Source organism: Moschus berezovskii, chromosome 1, assembly GCF_049115385.1.
Source record: "Moschus berezovskii isolate FMDL1 chromosome 1, NW_MosBer_1.0, whole genome shotgun sequence".
In the NCBI taxonomy this organism is placed as follows: Eukaryota; Metazoa; Chordata; class Mammalia; order Artiodactyla; family Moschidae; genus Moschus; species Moschus berezovskii.
In genome coordinates, this window is record NC_142460.1 from 12,965,912 (window position 1) to 12,980,714 (window position 14,803).

Sequence of the window (14,803 nt, forward strand, 5' to 3'; positions counted from 1 at the left end):
CTCCACCCGGCGAATACTGAGTTCTGGTTTTGCCCAAGGGTTACAGTGTGAAGTCTGATGAAACTGTTCAACTGATCATAACGTTCGTCACTCCAGCAAGCTGATGCCTGGCTTAGCAAACCACAGAAAGCTTCGGTTCCAGTGTGCTCCTCTCCTGGTTCAATCCGAGTCATCCAAACCTCTCCCAGCAGGCTGCCTCCCACCGTGAGCAAGTTGCGGGGCCAGACCTTGGCATCTTCAGGCTCGCCCCTCTTCTTGGCTTCAGTCAGAAGTCATTCAAGCACAACTGCGTTCTTTTTAGCCGTCTCCTGTTTGCTGCACCTCCACCCTCACCCTCTGGGCTGGGTGAGGTTTCCCCTCCACCAAAGTTGCCCAGCATCTTGGATGCAATTTGATGGCATGCATCGTATTTATTTACCTTGGGAGGCTGACAGTAATGTGTGCAGGGTGTGAAGTTAGACAGTGGTGGATTGCCTAAATGGCCCCTTTGCCATAGAGTTCTGCAGTTTCTCTCACTGCAAGATAGAATATATTCTTCTGCCCTTACCTAAGTTTGTCCATGTAGCTTTTTTTGGCCAATGGGATGTTGACACGGCCCATGCAACCATCTGCAAATGTGGTCATGAGAACAACACACTTGAGGCAGCCCGATGCTCCCAGAGAGATGACAGGCATTTGGAGTCACCCTGAATCAAGCCCACTCTGGATCAGACGGCCCTCAGCTGACCTGCATATCACTCCACTGGCTTCCCTGATAGCTCAGATGGTAAAGAATCTGCCTGCAATGCAGGAGACCCTGGTTCAATTCCTGAATCAGGAAGAAGAGATAGGCTACCCACTCCAGTTTTCTTGGGCTTCCCTTGTGGCTCAGCTGGTAAAGAATCCGCCTGCAATGTGGGAGACCTGGGTTTGATCCTTGGGTTGGGAAGATCCCCTGAAGAAGGGGAACACTAAACCCACTCCAGTATTCTGGCCTGGAGAATTTCATGGACTGTATAGTCCATGGGGTCCCAAAGAGTCGGACACGACTGAGTGACTTTCACTTTCACTTTACTGATATTTGGGGTGGTTCATTGGAAGCATTTCTGTGGCAATAGGTAGACTAGGATTCCGATCTGACCTCTGAAACTCACCAGCTATGATTTTGAAATATCCCAGCCTTTCAAAGTTGGGTTGGTAGTAGCTTCTCTTTAGGGTCATGGCCAGGCAAGCAATTATTTGTGCAAAATGTCAAGTGTGAGGCCCAAATCACCTTTACAGTTACTGGCCCAGAGTAAGTACCCAATAAATGTGTGTTGAGTGCATGGTTGAAGCTTTAAAGAGTGATGGTGGTGAGAAATATGCCACTATAGGACATCAGGGCTTGTTTAAAATATTGCAACCATGGGATTGGTCTCTAGAATTGTTTTAAGGGCATTAATCTTTTCAAATTTGTGGGGAACCAAGAGATTCCATGATGCCTAGAGCGTAGTATGAAGAAGTAGTTCTACACTCTTTCTGAGGCATCTTTCACCTCTGTCATCTTCTGATCCAAGGATCCTTGTTCTTTGAGAATTCATTTCTTCTCATATAACCTGTGGCTATCTGATCCTGCTCCTTTGGTGTACCTGTGTCATGATTCCTCCTCTGTCAGAAAGCTCTGAATTATCAAGGGTATTTGAACCAGAAAAAGTTGTCTGCAGAGGAGAGGGTATGTAACACTACCAAAGAGCCCTAACTTCCAAGTTTGCAACTCAGACGCATTTTTTAAGATGTCTGCTCGTGGTTTTGTGACTCATCCACTAGCTGTTGAATCTTGATGTCATTTGTCACTGAGCCCCAGGAAAGGTGCTCAGTGGCCTACCCATTTGTTCTGTGAGCCAATTGTGATGGGTACCTGTGATTCCAACCTTGCCATCATCTCAGGAGGGTCACAGATCTTTCCTAATTAATGTTTATAGCTCACTCTGGTCCCCTGAGATGGAAACAGAAGGAGAAATGTGCCGAGTGATTGGGCTGTGATTTTTATCCCCCTGATTGATAATAGGCTGTGAGGATAATCTAAACTCTGTCTGTGGTTTTAGGGCTGGAGGCTCTGAAAGTGTTGCTAAGTCTCTCATGTGAGCAGGCTACCTGGGGGTACAGCACAAGATACAGCTGCAGGTTGGACAACTTCTTCATAGCAGTCAGGGCCTGCCCAGGACTGGATCCAGATTCCCCCCTCAGCATGGATGGAGCCAGGATTCAAAGTTAGACCATCTTATTTTGGCCTGTGGTTTATTTCTACCACATTGAACTAATTAGAAGCACCATTAATAAACTTTGTTAACCAAACTTTCAGAAACAGAGATCTGATGGGAATAAGAAGTGTTTATTTGGGGTTTGTTAGGACTGTAGCTTTGGAGAAGGCAATGGCATCCCACTCCAGTACTCTTGCCTGGAAAATCCCATGGACGGAGGAGCCTGGTAAGCTGCAGTCCATGGGGTCACAAATAGTCGGAGACGACTGAGCACCTTCACTTTCACTTTTCTCTTTCATGCATTGGAGAAGGAAATGGCAACCCACTCTAGTGTTCTTGCCTGGAGAATCCCACGGACGGGGGAGCCTGGTGGGCTTCCGTCTATGGGGTCGCACAGAGTCGGACACGACTGAAGCGACGTAGCAGCAGCAGCAGGACTGTAGCTTGGGAGACACAGATTCAAGAAGCACTTGAATTCAAAAAAAGGGCAGCCCATAAAGGCAAAGACAGTAAGGTTATGTACATTGTTTGCCAAGAAGTAGGCTTGGGATTGATAGGGAAGATGCAAAACTGTCATTATAGGTAGATGATAAGATACTACCTATAGAAAACCCTAGTGACTCCACACATACGTGTGTTGAGTATATATTGTTGCTGTCGTTGAGTCATTAAGTTGTATCTGACTCTTTTGTGATCCTGTGGATTGTAGTTTGCTAGGCTCCTCTCTGTCTATGGGATTTCCCAGGCAAGAATACTGGAGTGGCTTGACACTTCCTTCTCCAGGGGATCTTTCTTACCTTGATTGAAACCCAGGTCTCCTGCATTTCAGGGGCTTGTTTACCGCTGAGCCACCAGGTGAGTCCACTGAGTACGTGACCGAGGCTTTAAGGGCGATGGGGGAGGAAACGTCGCCTCACTGGACTCAGGGGCTTGTTAAACAAATACAGGAAGGTAGTAGGACACAAGATTAACATACAGAAATAGGCTGCATTTCTTTACACAAACAGTGAAGAATCAGAAAGGGAATGTAAGCAAACAATTTCTTTTAAAATGCATTAAAAATACTCGGGGATATTCCTCACTAAGGAGGCAAAAGACTTATGCACTGAGAACTACAGAACATTAATAAGGGAAGATGACTCAGAGAAATGGAAAGATACCCCATGCTATTGAATTAGAAGAATTAATATTGCTAAAATGGTCATACTACCCTAAACAACCTACAGATTTAATGTAATATCTATCAGAATACCCATGACAGTTTTTCACAGAATTACATCATGTAGTCCTGAAATTTATATGGAATATAAAAAACACAGAATAGCCAAAGCAATCGTGGGGTGTGCGGTTGAAACAAAGCAGGAGGCATAACCCTCCCAGACTTCAGACAACACTACAAAGGTACAGTAATCAAAGGAGTGTGGTACTGGCACAAAAATAAACTGAACCAAATAGAGAGCCCAGAAATAAACTCACACCCTATGGACAATTAATCTTTAACAATGGAGGCAAGAATATGCCATGGGGAAAAGATAGTCTCTTCCCAATATCAGTACAAGGTATTGGAAAAGTTGGACTGTCACATTTAAATAAATAAAGAGAGATGAGCTACCCCGCGCCCAGGGTTAGGGCGGTGGCCGAGAGGAGCTGTACCACGTTCAGGAGGCGGTGGCTGCTTGGGCACCGGAGGGCCGAGAGGAGCTGATCTACATTCAAAGCAGGAGGCGCGGCCTTGAGGAGATACCCCTCGTCCAAGGTAAGGTACAGCGGCTGCGCCTTGCTGGAGCAGCTGGGAAGAGATACTCCACGACCAAGTGGAATATAAGAATCCAGTGTTCTGGGGAGGAAGGAACAAGATGGCGGAGGGATAAGATGGCAAGACCACTTTCTCCCCCACAAATTCATCAAAAGAACATTTGAATGCGGAGTAAAGTCCACAAAACAACTTCTGAATACTGGCAGAGGACATCAGGCTCCCAGAAAAGCAGCCCATTGTCTTCTAAAGGAGAGAGAAGAAATCCAGCTCCACCCACCAGAACACCGGCACATGCTTCCCTAACCAGGGAACCCGGACAAGTCACCCGTCCAACCCCACACACAGCGAAGAAACTACGTAATAAAGAGAACTCCATAAACTGCAAGAAGAGGGAAAGGCCACCCGAAGCAAAGCAATATAAGCAAGATGAAGAGGTGGAGAAATACCCAGCAAGTAAAGGAACAAGATAATTGCCCACCAACACAAACAAAAGAAGAAGATATAGGGAATTTACCTGATAAAGAATTTCAAATTTTGATGGTGAAAATGATTCAAAATCTTGAAAGCAAAATGGAGTTACAGATAAATAACCTGGAGAAAAGGATTGAGAAGATGGAAGAAAGATTTAATAAGGACTTAGAAGAAATAAAAAAGAGTCAATATACAATGAATAATGCAATAGATGAGATCAGAAACACTCTGGAGGGAACAAACAGTAGAATAACAGAGGCAGAAGACAGGATAAGTGAACTAGAAGATAGAATTGTAGAAATAAATGAAACAGAGAGGAAAAAAGAAAAACGAATTAAAAGAAATGAGGACAATATTAGAGACCTCTGGGACAATGTTAAACGCTCCAACATTCGAATCATAGGAGTCCCAGAAGAAGAAGACAAAAAGAAAGACCATGAGAGAATACTTGAGGAGATATTAGTTGAAAACTTCCCTAAAATGGAAAAGAAATAATCACCCAAGTCCAAGAAACCCAGAGAGTCCCCAACAGGATAAACCCAAGGCGAAATACTCCAAGACACATATTAATCAAATTATCAAAGATCAAACACAAAGAACAAATATTAAAAGCAGCAAATAACACATAAGGGGATTCCCATAAGGATAACAGCTGATCTTTCAACAGAAACTCTTCAGGCCAGAAGGGAGTGGCAAGACATACTTAAAGTGATGAAAGAAAATACCCTACAGCCCAGATTACTATACCCAGAAAGGATCTCATTCAAATATGAAGGAGAAATCAAAAGCTTTACAGACAAGCAAAAGCTGAGGGAATTCAGCATCACCAAACCAGCTCTCCAACAAATGCTAAAGGATCTTCTATAGACAGGATACACAGAAAGAGTGTATAAACTTGAACACAAAGCAATAAAGAAAATGGCTATGGGATCATACTTATCAATAATTACCTTAAACGTAAATGGGTTGAAATTTTCAAAAAGGCTAGGAAACAATTCTCATAGCCATCAATAGTTCAGTGTTGAGTTCATGAATAGTTTTTAAAGTTTGGGACAAACTGTAGTATTTGCTATTTGAAGTACTATTTGTAATTGGCATATTACGATGTAACATTGGTCTTCATTTCCATCTTAAAACGCCTAAAAATGCCTAACAGGTTTTTAGATTTGTGAATTTTAGTTGAAATGTATTTTACGATGTTACTAAACCTGCAGAAATATTGAAATATTTCAGAGAACTTATTCACTGTACATTTAATTTATTTTATTTATAAAAGTTATGAACTGTAAAAAAAAATATCCTATCAAATTAATTGTACATTTATTATAATCCCTAATATTGAATAATTATATTGCATTCAAATTTCTAAATTATAAGTTATGCTCAAATAAATGCACTTTTATAAAAAAAAAAAAGAATAAGACAAAATGCATCAAAATGTAAGATTCTCTTTGGCATATAACCAAATATAAATATTTTAAACAACTTTGAAAAATAAAAAAAAAATAAATAAATAAAGAACTCATTGTACACAAAAATGATGCCAAATGGCTAAAAGAATTAAATATAAGATATGACACTGTGAAACTCCCACAAGAGAACATAGGCAAAACATTTTCTGACATAAATTGTACTAAGGTTTTCTTAGCTCAGTCTCCCAAGGCAATAGAAATAAAAGCAAAAATAAACAAATGAGATCCAATCAAACTTGTAAGCTTTTTCACAGCAAAGAAAACCATAAACAAAATGAAAAGACAGTCTACAGCCAATAAGGACCTAATTTCCAAAATATATAAATAGTTCATACAATTCAATAACAATAGGAAAAAAAAAAAAAACCAACCCAAGCCACCCAATTGAAAACTGGGCAGAAGACCCAACCAGACATTTCTCCAAAGACATACAGATGGCCAATAGCCACATGAAAAGATGCTCAGCATCGCTAATTATAGAGAAATGCAAATGAATACTGCAATGAGGTACTGCCTCATGATAGTCAGAATCATTTAAAGTGAAAAGTGAAAGTGAAGTCACTCAGTCGTGTCCGACTCTCTGTGAACCTATGAGGTTCCTTCATCCATGGAATTTTCCAGGCAAGGGTGCTGGAGTGGGTTGCCATTTCCTTCTCCAGGGATCTTCCTGAACCAGGGATCAAACATGGGTCTCCTGCATTGCAAACAGGTGCTTTTACCATCTGAGCCACCAGGGAAGCCATTTAAGAGTCTATTCATATTAAATGTTGGAGAGGGTGTGGAGAAAAGAGAACTGTCCTACACTATTGGTGGGAATGTGAATTGGTACAGCCACTGTGGAAAACAGTATGGACATTCCTCAAAAAACTAAAAATAGAGTTGCCATATGATCCAGCAATTCCATTCCTGGGCATATACCCAGAAAAAGTATAATTTGAAAAGATACATGCACCTCTATGTTCATAGCAGCAATGTTTACAATAGCCAAGACACGGAAGCAGCCCAAATGTCCATCAACAGGTGAGTGAATACAGAAGATGTGGTATACACACATACACATACATGCACAGTGAAATATTACTCAGCCATAAAAAATAACATAATAATGTCATTTACAGCAAAGATTATCATACTAAGCGAAGTAAGTCAGAGAAAGACACATCCCATATGGTAGCACTTATATGCGGAATCTAAAATATGATGCAAATGAACATATCTATGAAAAAAAATGGACTTATATAGAGAACAGACTTGTGGTTGCCAAAGGAGGAGGAGGGATGGATTGGGAGTTTGGGATTAGCAATAGATGCAAGCTATTATCTATAGGATGGATAACAAGCTCCTACTGTATGGCACAGGGAACTATAATATACTGTGATAAAATATAGTGGAAAAGAATATGAAAAAATATGTATAACTGAGTCACTTTGCTGTATAGCAGAAATTAAACACAACATTGTAAATCAACTATGCCTCAATTATACTTTTAAAACAGGAATTAGGATTGGAGCTATCAAGAAGTGTGCTTGTTAAGCAAAGATTAATTGGGGTTGGAAATGATTCATAATTGTGGAAAGGGGGGATTGTTGAAACTTCAAGGTTACAACGGGCAACTACTGTTTTGAAAATGGCTAGTGGTGTCCTTGAATTTGATTCAGTTCAGAGGAATTTCAAATTCTCAGTGATGCAGGACCATGTCTGGAAACACAACCAAGATGGCCACATCTATTTTGGATGCCTGAATCAGTTATCCCATTTTGATTTTTAAGTGATTTTAAAGACATTACCTACCTGAAGTCATTCAATTCCTGCTGCCTGGAGGGTGGGATTTTTTCTGAGCACGTCAAGCAGAATGGAAACTATTGCTTACTTACCTCAAATAAGTTCCCCTACCTCTTTGCTGACATAACTCCAATTTTATCCATATAACTCTCAGGTGACTTTATCCTAAGCTTGGGAGTAAATCCTGATTTTTCTAAGACACTTGTGGTCTTTTCATTGTCCTAGACAGTAAATGGTGTGGGGTGGCATAAGACCTAGTTCCGGCTACTGGGATCTGAGGACTGATCTGCTGGTGCAGAGATATTTGGGAAGATATTTCCCCATTCTGAAAAAGGAGCAACCAGGAAGAAACACCCTACTCTGGCTGAAGGTTTTCCCATCTATCAGGGAAACTTAGATTGCAGCGACCATCTTGTGACCATGATGGAAGTTCATTGATTATGAAGCAGACAGCTGAGGAGAATAGCAAAGAAAAAAAAAATTATTGGTCCTTGATGATTTCACAGAGTCTCAGAATAGATCAATCCTGGAGCTAGCCTCCTTTGGAACTTGTGTCATGTGAAATAATGATGTATCCTCACTGCTTAAACCATTTAAAGTTGAGTTTTATTTTGGGTGCAGAAAAGTGATACAACATAATACGAAAAACTGTTCATAAGAATAGAAACGTTTCGGGGACTTCCCTGGCAGTCCAGTGGTTGAGACTTTGCTTTCCAGTGCGGGGTGTGTGGGCTTGGCCTCCTCTCTGGTCAAGGATCTAAGATCCCACATGCCTCAGAGCCAAGAGACCGAAACGTAAACCAGGAGCAATATTGGAACAAATTGAATAACGACTTTAAAATTGGTCCACACACAAAATCTTAAAAAAGAAAGAACATGAACATTGCACACAGATTTAGGGCGGCCCGGGCTGCCCCAGCTGTCCTGGGGCTTTCCTCTCGTTTTGCTTCTCTCTCCTCCGGGTCCTTCGGAGGCCAGCTTGGGTCTTGTCTGATGAGCTGCCGGTGTCCTCATTCGGCACTGCCGGCTCCTGCAGACGTGCCCCTGGTGCTCACTGTGTGATGTCACCCGCGGGACAGTAGACAGAACGGTGATAAAGGTTAGGCCTGACGAACGCCTGCCGTGGCCCAGCCCTCCTGTCTGCTGCTCCACACGCCGTCCATCCCCGCCGCACTGACCCTCCCGCACGTCCTCGCCAGTGCTTCTCTTCTCTCGCCACGGGACGTTTGCACATGCTGCTCTCCCTGTGAGGAAGGCTGCTCCTCACTCTGCCTTCTCCCACCATTTGGTGAACTCCTCACTCTCCATGCTCTCAGCTCAGGGGTCTCTTCCTCCCCTGAGTCTCCCGGCAGAACATCTGTCTTGCTGCTGTTCTCATGGAGCCACAGAGCATTTATTACAGGTCCTACTTATTCCCTCATTCCTGTGATTTTGGTTAATCTTGGTCCCTCCTGGTCGCCTGAAGCTCCAAGAAATCAGGGATCATCTCTGATATCTGTTGTATCCCCAGCGGAGTAGATCAGCGTTTTTTCCTATAACAAAATTCAATAAAATTTGTTGAATGAATGCATGAATATGCAAATTTCCCATATTTAGCAGGACTCAATAAATTGTAACTGCCATTGTGATGGGATTCTCTTATCAGACTTTCCAGCCATTTCATATTTTCTTATATTCTTTTGAATGGAATCCAGAGTATTTCATCACTAATTTGCCCTTTACATACAGTACAAAGAAGCAGATGGTAGTGTCATCAGAAATCCCAAAGGACTTTACCTCTTGGAACCTTGGTTTCTTCACTTATGCAATGAGTTAGACACTTCTTCCATGGCATTTGTAACATTCTCAGGTACAGGGCAGGTCACGGGGAGGAAATGGTACACCTTCCTTGTTCACTGATTTTACTTGAACATTTGTGGAAAAGAAAACCTATCTAACCAATGAAGCAAAAATGCTTTATTGAGTCAAATTACAGAATGTGCACAGATTTTAAGACGAGAGAATCCACCCTCAATTTTCTTGGCGATGTGTGTTTCAGAATCATCTAGGCTCTGTCCCCAGGGACTTGGCTTGGCTAGCCTAGAATATACGTATATATTTTAAGTGTGTATCAACATAGGTACATATTTAAAAAATCTCTGTGGGTATACCAAAGTGCAGGCAAGGTAGAGACTGCTGTTCTGGGGGTATTTTGGTGGAAATACGAGACTCAGGGGCCCTGGATGAATTCAAAAGACCTGTCTAGTTTTGACTTTTTTCCTCTTGTTTTCTGGTTTTTTTCTGCGGTTCTTCCCAAATGATCTTGCATTTCTAGAGTTCTACAGCTAGATCTTTCAACATTTGCTTTTGGCTCTTTGTGGGAAGGTTTTCACTAGCAACTCAGGCAATAAACTCAGGACAATTTTCAAGGGTGCTTGGAAACCATCCTGTGGGACCTCTTGGTAAGCCCATCAGTATGTTTTGAGAGAAGTAAAATGCATGCTTCTAAATTCCTTGATGGAAGGTCTGGCCTGTTCAGCTCAGGTCTGGAGCCGGGAGTTCCAGGGCCCCTCAGGCCTGCAAATATGAGAGGCGGCTGCTGCTTCTGGCTGGGTTTCCAGACTGTCTCCCATCTGGCCGGCCTGGATTTAATTGAGCGAGAGTCTGACCCTCCGCCTGAGCCTTTGTTACTGCGCAGGCTGCACGCGAAGGACGTGAAAGCTCCCCTCAATAAAGCTTCTCCGCACACTGCCTATCTGAGCAGGCACATCCAGAGATCTCCAGGCTCAGCATACAAGGATGCTATGAAAATCAAATGTGTTTTATTTACAAGTCCCTGTGCTCTCCTCCCAACCTCCCAAAGAAAAAAAAAATGCAAGCAGCGAATGCAAATAATTTTTCAAATAGATCGTTTTATGAAAATGCCTGTTTTTCTTCTATCATTTTTAAAGACTAGAGAATCACATAAATGACAATTCCAGAAACCATAGATTTATGACTTTTTTACTTTCCAAATATGTTGGCACAGAGTAAAAAAAAAATAAAAATTTGCAATTTCGGGAAGAGAATAATGTACTTTTTTATTAAAATGGAAATGACACACTGCTGCATATCTAAGTTGATTTAGTGTTTTTATTAGTTATATAACTGTTTTAATACCTCGCTAACTATTGCATTCTCCCTCAAGGTTTCCATTGTTCACATACCCTAGAAACAAATTGATAATTCTGAAAAAATAAAGTATTTCTTGGTTGTTTGCTAACGGCAGAATAGCAATCAGTCACCACAGGGTTACTACAATGGGCATCATTATATCTGGATCCTTATCAATTTCACTATATGGGTGAGTATTATTGCTGTCTACCGGAACTCCTTTGGTGTTATTGCTTAATCTTAATTGTGATTGTAAAATGCGAACAATGTGGATCTTTAAACCACAATTAAACACCTGCTATACTTGTCTGTTGGCGTTTAAAGATATATCGAGTATTTAAAAACTGCTGATTCAGATATGACATGGAGCATCAAAACAGATTTAATTTCAGAACGAATGTTTGCTTAAGGTGGAAGAGCCAGGAAAGTTTTCAGAAGTCAGATAGGTGAGTCCAAATTTAAGTTTGATAAGAAAGCAGGGACTCGATAGAAAATGTGATCATTGCTCAGGAAGTTCTCTGGCCTGCTCGTACTGGGGCTGGTGCCAGCCTCCTTCAGCAGAGGGGATCTGACTTGGTCCCACTGACAACCTGTTAATGAAGAACCTCCATGCAGGAAGCGCCTGCCTGGTGTTGGTGAGACATTAATAGGAGAACTAACAGAGCTGCTGAGGTGTGAGGGAGGGCGGTGAGGGGAAGGGCAGCGGCTCTGATTTCAGCCCAGGTCCCAGCCCAGACCAAATGTGAAGAATAGGAGGTGCTGGCCTTGGGGGCTTAAATCCAGCAGATGGAGGGTGACTGGATGTTTCCTGAAATCCGTGTTCCTAGCCAACATAGGTCCCTGGGCAGGGTCTGCAATCCGGAAAGTCGAGGCTTGCCTCCTATTCTTTTTTCTCCTGATAGGTCAGTGCGTGTCTGCATCAGCTCCACCACTGTAATTAACCAATTACACGGGGCCTGCGAAACACTGGACTCAGTTCTCAGATGCCAGGATCCTTTAAAACAGCATCATTTGCCTAAGCTCAGATATGCTTCAGTTTCTTTGGAAATGGCATTTCTTCTTTTAATTTCCCAGCAGTGTTTTTGCACACAGTGAAGTAGAGAGTAGTGTGGATGGGACGATGGGACAATAAATGACTCTTCCTTGGAGAAATAGGACCACAGGTTGGATGTAAGGAGCAGGAAAGAATAAAATATGCTGGGTTATAGTCATCAAAACTTCATTTTTTTACTTATAAAAAATCAAATCAAAATTGATTTGCAAATCCTAACTTTCCATTTCAAGTAAACAAATCTGATGACTCGCTAGGGAGCTGCTCAACTGTGTGGGAAGGTCCATGTGAAACAGACTTTCTGCGAAGATGAAAATGTCTAGCTAGGAGGCAAATGATGATGAAACAGAATGGGGAACTTGCCCGCCTGGGAGTCGAATCTGGAGAAAGGTGCACAGGTAAATTCCTTCAGTTCTATACATCAGAATGCTACATTCAGATAGGCTCTGAGCCCTTTTGCTCTCCTGCTAATCTCTGTCTCAGGGCTGTGACACCCAATGAGGAATAATTAGACTTCAAAAAGCCTTAACAAGTAATCCTGGCATTTAGTGAGAGTCACTCAAAGACCCAGAGGAGGGGATCAATATAAAAAGCGTCACAATGCCTCACTTCACCAGGGCAAACCCTGCTCCCTCGCTGTGTCTTTCTGATATTCCCTGCACAATGGAAATGATATCCTTCCATGCTGAAAGCCCTATGACATCATGGATTTAAACCAAGGATGAAGCAGGGAGACCTCCAGGGCTTCCCAGGTGGTGCAGTGGCAAAGGATCCACCTGCCACGGAGGAGACGCAAGAAGACAACGTTTTGATCCCTGGATCAGGAAGATCCCCTGGAGGAGGGCATGGCAGCCCACTTCGTACTCTTGCCTGGAGAACCCCATGGACAGGGAAGCCTGGCGGGCTGCCGTCTATGGGGCACAAAGAGTCTGAGGTGACTGAGCACGCGCGGGCGTACACGAGAAAACTTCCCGGGGAATGCTTCCTTTTCTTTCCTCAAAGTTACATGGCCGGAAGCTCCACCTGTGCTTTGGCACCCAGTTGTGCAGGGGTGGGGGCGGGAGGGTGGAGCGGAGGGAAGGGGTGGACATTGCAGAGCCTACAGATGCATTCTTCTTTGTAGTCATAACTCTCCGCCCAGTCATTTTAGAAACGAATTTGAAGTAAGAATTGATCTCTTCGGTCTCATTCTCAGGGACCCTTAGATATGATACTTGTACCCAGTGAGATACATAGTAGGAGCTCAATGAATGATTTTTGAATGAAAAGATCCAGAGCAAGCTCACTGGGCAGATCACAAGAAGAGTGGATGAATACGACATTCTAACTCAGCAGCCAGGCTGGCGCAATGGTAGACAAAAATCGTCGAAGGCTTCGATTGTGAAGGCATTTCTTACGGCATCCTCTGCTGTCATGCACAAACCCCCAAATCCCAGAGGCGTAGCCCCATTTCAGATTCCCTCTCAGTATCTGGAGTAAGTGTTCCTGATTGGGGAGAGGCTCCCCAAGCTTGGAGTCAGGGACTCCAGCTCCTCTGGCCTGTGGCTTCTTCACCTTCAGCAGGTGGCTTCCAACCTTGCGGGAAGCGGGGAAAAGCACACGGAACACTAGGCCTGGCAGGTGTCTGTGGGGCAGACCCGGGGTCAGATACACGCCTCCTCTCGCTGCCTTCCATCATCCAGTCCTGCGGGGAGCCATGCAAACTAGTCCAAGAAGAAGGGAAAACTGCTTGATGAACAGAGGTATTAGAAGCAACCTGTGGGTTAGGAATTATGTCCTGGCTTTTCTGCCCTGAAAGGGGAATAAAGCATGTTGAACACTGAGCATGGTTTTTGGCATAGGTAGAAACATGTGACCTCTCTGTTCTGGTGTGAACTCGAAAGGCCAGAGTCTCAGACTCAAAGTGGGAGGATCAGAGCTCTTTTAAAAAAAAAAAAAAAAAAAATTTTTTTTTTTTTTTTTTGCTATCCCATGCAGTATACAGGATCTTAGTTCCCCGACCAGGAATTGAACACATGACCCATGTGGTGGAAGCACAGGTTCAACCAATGGATCTTCAGGAAAGTCCCTCAGAACGCTTTCTGGAAGGATGGATACTTTTGTTTTCAGAATTGCCTTGGGTGGACCTAAGCATATGCCACTGTTAAATAAGTTAGCACTGTCTGTGGTGATCACTAGTACGATAACCTAAATTTACTGCTGATACGTCTCTGGAGACCATATCACCCATATCCCAAGGACTGACCTTTCCTTGCTCATTTACTGATAGATAGAGGTCACTCATCTAGAGCCAGACATCCTAGAATGTGAAGTCAAGTGGGCCTTAGAAAGCATCACTACGAACAAAGCTAGTGAGGTGATGGAATTCCAGTTGAGCTATTTCAAATCCTGAAAGATGATGCTGTGAAAGTGCTGCACTCAAAGTGCCAGCAAATTTAGAAAACTCAACAGTGGCCACAGGACTGGAAAAGGTCAGTTTTCATTCCAATCCCAAAGAAAGGCAATGCCAAAGCATGCTCAAACTACCACACAGTTGCACTCACATGAACCGTAAACTTCCAGATGTTGAAGCTGGTTTTAGAAAAGGCGGAGGAGTCAGAGATCAAATTGCCAACATCCGTTGGATCATGGAAAAAGCAAGAGAGTTCAAGAAAAACATCTATTTCTGCTTTATTGACTATGCCAAAGTCTTTGACTGTGCGCATCACAATAAACTGTGGAAAATTCTGAAAGACCACCTGACCTGCCTCCTGAGAAGCCTATATGCAGGTCAGGAAGCAACAGTTAGAACTGGACATGGAACAACAGACTGGTTCCAAATAGGAAAAGGAGTACGTCAAGGCTGTATATTGTCACCTTGCTTATTTAACTTATATGCAGAGTACATCATGAGGAACGCTGGGCTGGAGGAAGCACAAGC